Source organism: Pongo pygmaeus, chromosome 3 (assembly GCF_028885625.2).
Source record: "Pongo pygmaeus isolate AG05252 chromosome 3, NHGRI_mPonPyg2-v2.0_pri, whole genome shotgun sequence".
NCBI lineage: Eukaryota > Metazoa > Chordata > Mammalia > Primates > Hominidae > Pongo > Pongo pygmaeus.
This window is the reverse complement of record NC_072376.2, coordinates 192,081,990-192,089,848: the sequence shown is the minus strand read 5'-3', so window position 1 is coordinate 192,089,848 and position 7,859 is coordinate 192,081,990. Positions and strand designations below refer to the sequence as shown.

General features: G+C 33.6%; 1 non-coding gene across 1 annotated transcript; it reads left to right on the top strand.

The window, feature by feature from the left end:
* Positions 1-1,714: 1,714 nt before the first annotated feature.
* LOC129035975 (small nucleolar RNA SNORD65) lies at positions 1,715-1,785 on the top strand. The gene has a single exon (XR_008502450.1). It is a non-coding gene; the product is annotated as a small nucleolar RNA SNORD65 (small nucleolar RNA).
* Positions 1,786-7,859: the final 6,074 nt, after the last annotated feature.

Sequence of the window (7,859 nt, the reverse complement as noted above, 5' to 3'; positions counted from 1 at the left end):
TAAGACAAGGATGTCTGCTCTCACCACTTCTATTTAACGTAGTGCTGGGAGTCCTAAACAAAGTAATTAGGCAAGAGAAAGATATAAAAGGCATCCAAATAGGAAAGGAAAAGATTAAATTGATCTTGTTTGCAGATGACATGTTCTTATAAATAGACAACTCTAAAGATTTCAACAGAAAACTGTTAAAGTATAATAAGCCAATTTATTAAAGTTGCAGAATACAAAGTCAACATACAAACATCAGTAGCATTTCTATACACTAACAGTGAACTATCTTAAAAAAATCAAAAAAAATTCCATTTACAATAGTTATAAGAAAAAAGCCCACAGAGAAATAAATTTAATCAAGGCGATGAAAGATATGTACACTGAATACTATGAAATACTGATAAAAGAAATTGAAGAAGACACAAATAAACAGAAAAGTGGCCCCTATTCATGCATTGGAAGAATTAATATTGTTAAAGTGTCCATACTATCAAAGGAATCAACACATCAAGTGTAATTACTCTTAAAGCTACAATGATATATTTTCACAGAAATGAAAAATTTTTGATTGAACTAAAAAGGACTTCAAATAGCCAAAGCAATTTTGAGCAAAAAGACCAAAGCTGGAAGCATCGCAATACCTGACTTCAAAAGGTACCATAAATCTATAGTAAGCAAGACAGCATGGTACTAGCATAAAAAGAGACACACAGACCAGTGGAACAGAATAGAGGTCGCAGAAATAAGTTTATGCATTTACTGTCCATTGATTTTTTTTGACAAAGATGCCAAGAATATACAAGTGAGAAAGAACAATCTGTTGCACAAATGGTGTTGGGAAAACTGTATATCTACGTACAGAAGAATAGAAATATACCCCATCTCACATCATATACAAAAATTAACTCAAAATTGATAAAATACTAAAAATATAACTTAAACTGTAAAGCTCCTAGGAGAAAATATAAAGGGAAAATTTTATAAAACTGGTTTGGGCAATAAATATTTGGACACTACTCCAAAAGCACAAGCAACAAAAACAAAATACACAAATGAGATTATAGCAAAATAAAAGTCTCCCGCACAGCATAAAAAACAACCAGTGTAATTAAGAAACAACCTATAGGATAAGGGAAAATATTGGCAAACCATTCATCTGATAAGGGGTTAATATTCAACATATGTAAGGAACTCAAACAACTCAATAGTAAGATAAAAAAAAAACCTGATAAAAAATGGGCAAAGATCAGAATAGGCACAACTATCAAAAGAAGACACGTAAATGGCCAAGAGATATTTGAAAAAATGCTCAACATCACTGATCACTGGGGAAATGAAAATTATAGCCACCACAAATTATGATCTCACACCTGTTAATATAGCTATTATAAAAAAGACTGGACCGGGCGCAGTGGCTCACACCTGTAATCCCAGCACTTTGGGGAGCCAAGGTGGGCGGATCACAAGGTCAGGAGATTGAGACCATCTTGGCCAACATGGTGAAACCCCGTCTCTACTAAAATACAAGAAATTAGCTGGGCATGGTGGCACGTACCTGTAATCTCAGCTACTAGGGAGACTGAGGCAGGGGAAATTGCTTGAACCAGGGAGGCAGAGGTTGCAGTGAGCTGAGATCGCCCCACTGCACTTTTCAGCCTGGCGACAGAGCAAGATCTCAAAAAAAAAAACAAAAAACAAAACAAAACAACAAAAAGAAGACTGAAAGTCAAATAATTACTTCAAATAGCTGGTCTTACTGGCAAATTGTTTAGTGGCAAACATGGTTTTCTGAATAAAATAAAAGGACTAAAGATATTAAATGTTGGCAATTACCTGGAGAAAAGGAAACCCTTGCACGTTGTTGGTGAAAATGTAAATTAGTACAGCTATTTCATAAAACAGCACGGAGGACTGTTGAAAAATAAAATAAAAATAAAAATAGAACTACCATTATGAATCAGCAATTCTACATCTGCAAATATAGTCAAAGGAAATGAAATCAGTATGTCAAAGAAATATCTGCACTCCTTTGTTCATTGCAGCATTATTTAAAATGGCCAAGATATGGAATTAACCTAAGTGTCTATTAATGGAGGAGTGAATCTAAGAATCTAAGTATGGGTAAATACAATGTGGTGTATAGATACATGGAATACTATTTAGCATCATAAAGAGGGAAATTCTGTCATTGCTGGCATAACAGATGAACATAGATGACATTATGTTAAGTGAAATAAGCCAGGAACCGAAAGATAAATATAGCATGATTTTACTTAAGTGAAATAAGCCAGGAACCGAAAGATAAATATAGCATGATTTTACTTATGTACTTATGTACAGAATTTAAAAAGTGGAACTCAGAAGCAAAAAATAGAATGGTAGTTACCAGGGTCTGGGTTCAGGGGAATTTGGGCAGATTTCGGTCAGAAGATACAAAATTTCGGTTAGATAGGAGCAATAATTTTAAGAGATCTATTGTAGAACATGGTGGCTATAGTTAATAACAATATGTTGTATACTTGAAAATTGCTAAAAGAGTAGATTTGAAGTGGTATAACTATAAAAAAGTATGAGATAACCTATGTTAATTATGTTAACAATTTGTTAATTTCATATCATATACATATTTTAAAACATCATGTTATACACCGTAACTATAAAAACAATTTTATGTCATCAATTAAAAACATATTTAAAAAATAAAGACAGTACATATTGAATGATTGGGTTTCATCCTGGATATTCAATGACGGTTCAATATTTGAAAATTAAATCAGTGTTGTTTACTAGAGTAATAGACTATGTAAGAAAAACCACAATCACTTTAACAAGTTCAACAAAAAACATCCATTTGTAGCACTTGGAATCAAGTGTATTTATTATAGAAGGAGGAGAAAATACACAGCTATCACTTGTCATTCTGATAACTTATGAGCCATCAATTTGATTCCACTATAGTCCTACAGGCACATAGTTTTGTCAACATCATAGTATAACTTTTTGCACCTCATTGTAATTTATGTCTCACATAGCCCAAAAATCACTTATAATTTACAATCAGTAGTCCACTAAAGAGCCTAGAATCACTATTTTACCCTCTCAAACACCAAATTCTTTATGTATTCATATCCTAATAACATTTTAGGTAGCAAAAACTGTGTTCTTTCATTCATTGAGCTTATCTGAGGATTCAATGTATTTCTGACAGTGCTAGGTGCTGCTATAACATTTTTTGAAAGGTAAAACAAAACAAAATCTATACAAAGTCAGTGACTATGTCCTTATGAATATTCCAATTGAGGCACAGGTGATGAACTGGAGTCCTAGGGTATATCCAATTTAATTTTAAACATGTCTGTATTCCACTAAGGGGAAGGATTTGCATGTTTTTCAAAAGAGCATCATGCACCTTTCCCTTATATATCATGTGTCTGCTTACTTTTATTCCACAAACTGTCCGAGTCCATGATTTTATGCATGAACTTCCTGGGGCTGTAATTATTTGATTTTATGATCTGTTGTCTCTTAGAAGATGAGAAATTCAAGCAAATAATAAATTAATGGGAAATTCCAACCATTATGAGCATCTCAAAGGAAAAGCCATTGGTGTTATGAAGATGATACCAGATGTGTCAGAGAAGATTTCTATTAGCATGAATATAAGTTTATATCTGAAAATGTGTTTGAGATTTTTTGGACAGGCTGGGAGATTGTAGAGCAATAGAAACAGTAAACATGTAAAAATTATTCTTAGGCAGAGATTCTGAGACAGTGATCCGTGGACCTGTTAAAGGCCTCTGAGATTTTGTTCAGGGTATTTGGGAGGTCAAAATTATGGCATTTCACTGTCTTGAGATTTGAAATGATAATACGAAGCTAATGGTGAGAAACACTGCTGGAACCCTAGAACATGTTAAAACAGGGCATCTGGCCGGGCTTGGTGGCTCACCCCTGTAATCCCAGCACTTTGGGAGGCCGAGGCGGGTGGATCACAGGGTCAGGAGATCGAGACCATCCTGGCCAACATGGTGAAATCTCGTCTCTATTAAAAATATAAAAATTAGTCAGGTGTGGTGGCGGGCACCTGTAGTCCCAGCTACTTGGGAGGCTGAGGCAGGAAAATGGCTTGAACCGGGGAGGTGGAGTTACAGTGAGCCGAGATTGCGCCACTGACTCCAGCCTGGCAACAGAGCAAGACTCCGTCTCTAAATTAATTAATTAATTAATTAAAAATAAACTCCTTAGTAAAAAAGTAAAATTTAAAAATTTTGTTGCGTAACGATGCTTCAGTACCATCTTTTGTTATTCTGTGCGACAAACTGGAACTACTCGTAAAGCGACTCTATTGAAAGTACAATGCTTTTGTTGAAGAATATGCACAAGATTATTTGTGTTGTGAGTGGAGTGAGCTATTTCTACTTACAAGCATCAGTATGGTTAAACTAATATAGAAGTAGTTGGTGAGAGACAGACCATAAAGGACCTCTGGGGCTGCATTAAAAATTTTGCTCTTATTTTAGGAAAAAACAGAAGCCGTTTAAGGAACTCGAGCATATTGGGAGTAAACTTCAATATTTAATTTACCAATTTTACTGAATTGTTTCAAGATTATAACTGTACCTCAGTAATGCCCCAAATCCAACCATGTTTTACTATTAAGTTTACTTCCCCACTCTATCAGCTAAAATTTGCTGTATCATTTGATGTCTTCATTTTTCCCATTCACTTTCCTCTATTCAAATCCTAAACTAATAACCTCACTTTTACCTCATGCAGTAAAAAAGAATACATCAGATGTATGATCGCAACTTCTTCATCATACTGAGAATATAATGCTGGGTCCTAAGAGACTATCTTTATAATCCTTTGTAGTGAGGAAACTACAGGATCGAATTTTTTAGTTATAGTTTTAAAAGATATATCTACTGTCTGCTAGCTTAGCAGTATCTATGTCTAAGATATTTATGAAAATATATTTTTTTCAATCCAGTGATTTTTAATCCATAATTAACAACAACGTTTATGGCTAAACATTGCAACCTAGGCAGAAATACATAACTACTGTAGTTTCAAAATTCTGAAGCTAAAATGTCTTTTTCGTCTTTGGAGAAATTTTACCTTAGATGCCATTCCTAGCCTGGAGCTCTGTGAAAACTTGGAGACAGATGATGCCTGAACAGGTCACTTAAAAAACAGACCCCCTAATAAAAACATTTTCTCACTTCAAAATTTTAGCGGGCCACTTTATTTATTTATTTATTTATTTTTAGGCAATTTCAGTCAACAACTAGAGGAAATGATCTTCAGTTCCCCAGGCAAGTCAAGATAGGATTATTCTTCCTTGCCATCAATTATTGTTATTGACTGCTATTCTTAACTTTCTGTTGAAATTTCTTGAAGGTTTGATTTTGCTTGTCTAATGACTTCCCTTACTAAAATGGGTTGGATGGCCCTGAAAACATCCCTCTAAAGTTTTCCTTGAAGAAACCATGCAAAGTCATCAAATAAATGCCCATTTCATGTTGAGATAGAAGATAAAAAACACAAACGGATGGAATCAGTGTCCATCACAGACAGGCCAAAAGAAACATTTATAAGGGACTTAGAGTTCAGACTTGTGATCAAGCCCCTCCCTTATGCTGTATATCCACTCACAGAAGTAAACAGAATTGAAAGAAGCCTTTCATCATGCAACTGCACATTGGAATCCTAAATGATTACTCTGCCTCTGTGCTCCACAAATTCATAATTTTATACATTCTAAAATCATAACTAGATTAACTATGTATGCTGTACTGTATTTTTGTGTTAAAAATGTTTATTTGCTATAAAAAGAGACATCTACAATAATCTAACTTTGGTGTTGTCTGTTTTCTTAATTCTTCATTTTCTAATACACTCAAAGCCTTTATAAACAGAAGTTGCTCAGAGTCTTTCAATCCCTGAGAATCCAGGTTTATGGAAACACAAGAAAAATAAAATGTCAGTCCCATTTATTCTACTAACCATCTATTACATCAATTAGAAATAACCTTATTTAGGGAATTTATAGCAGCATAAAATCAGGAAGCCTATTTTGGGGGGCTTAGAAATGTGGTTTTAATGTCCTATTGCTATGTTTATTTTCCCTAATTTGATATTATGTATTCATGAGTAATTGACAGGTAAAAGATAGCTAGCTAAAACTTCAGTAGCAATTTTCCACTTATAAGTGGAACAAAAGTAAAGGAAAAATAAAATATAACACTCAGTCAGATTCATTGAGTTTCAGGAGGAAAAGATGTAGTGGGGAAAGCAAGAAAAGCACAATTAGAATAAAAATGTTACACTTAAGCTGTGTCCATAATACAACTAAACAACCAGCCAAGCTTGCCTGCATTTTAAGCGGCACTTCCAGTGATGTGCGTGTATGCATATACGTGTGTGTGTGTTGCAACATTGTAGAGATTGGGATAGATTTGAATGTATAGCCACACTAGTTGTTTAATTAATTATAGAGAAATCTAAGTACAAATCAGTGTTTTCAATTTAAACTTACTGTTATTTCACAAATACAGGTTAAGTCTTCTAAAAGTTGTATTCTCCCATGTGTTCTAAATATGATAACTATTCCTTTTTTTCTAGTGTAAATTTTTTCTTTCCATCTGAAGTAAGTTGCAAAAAGGGCACCCATTTTGCTTCTTTCTTACAAATACCCTTTACAATGTCACCATGCAGTTCCTCCCATTAAGAAGTGGTACACTTTTCTCCCCTCCTTGAATCTGGTATACCCTTGTGAGATTCTTTGTCTAATAGAATGTAGTAGAAATGATGGTGTTCCCATTCCAGACCTTGTAGTCTTCCACTGTGTCTCTTTGGATTCCTCACTCCCACGTGTCTAAGTCGGCTGTGGAAAAAGACTGTGTAAACCTAAGTGTCACATTACCCAACTGGATGGGTACGTGCTCAGTCACAGAAAAGTCATGAGTCAAGTTCAGGAATGCCAAGTTACAACTGACATGCAACTGAGAACAGATAAAGGAGAAAACCCAGTTTCTACTAAAAGAACAACCATGATGCATCAAAACTACATTGGCAATCCACAAAAATGAAAGTTAGAATATTAAATATGTCATTAGCCACCAAATGTTGGAATGCTGTGTTATGCAGCAACAAGTAACTTATAAGAAAAAACCCATATTGACATAACTTAAATGCCTGAATATTCTGCAGATCATTTTTTTAATAAGCAAAGCTGATTATCTTTTTATTTCTCTTCAAGGGAAAAACATAAGAAGATAGGTACCATTGGAAGATCTCCAAATTATTATTTCATTTTTCTTGTTGTTTTAGTGTTTTTATTTTTATAAGATGCTTATAATTACAGAAAAAATATTCACATAGCTAAGCATAAAATTATTGTTATCTTAGAAATAAAAGATTGTTTATTTTATACATATTATTAGGGTAACAATATTTTATGTGAATATTGAAGAGTTTGTAATTATTTTGCATATTCATCAGAAACTATTTTATCAGTTATACAATTTATCTTTGCCTACTTGTAAATAGAAAATACAAATAAATGGTATAAGCTTAATAAAACTTCTTTGAAAACTCAGTGTTGCCAATTAAAGTACACATTGTATAATTACTAAGTAATTAATTTCTAGAAAGCTGTGTTGTCTGCTCTAAGGATAAAATATACTGAAATATGGTTAAAAAACATAAAAATATAACTCTGGGTGTTACCTATTACTTCATTAATTCGTAGAATCTTGGAAAAACTAAACTTCCACAACTGAATAAAGTGGTTCTTATTTTGAAAACATGGATTTTCCTTTAGAATGGTTTCAGTGACATGTATCTTATGTAGCAATCATGCTATT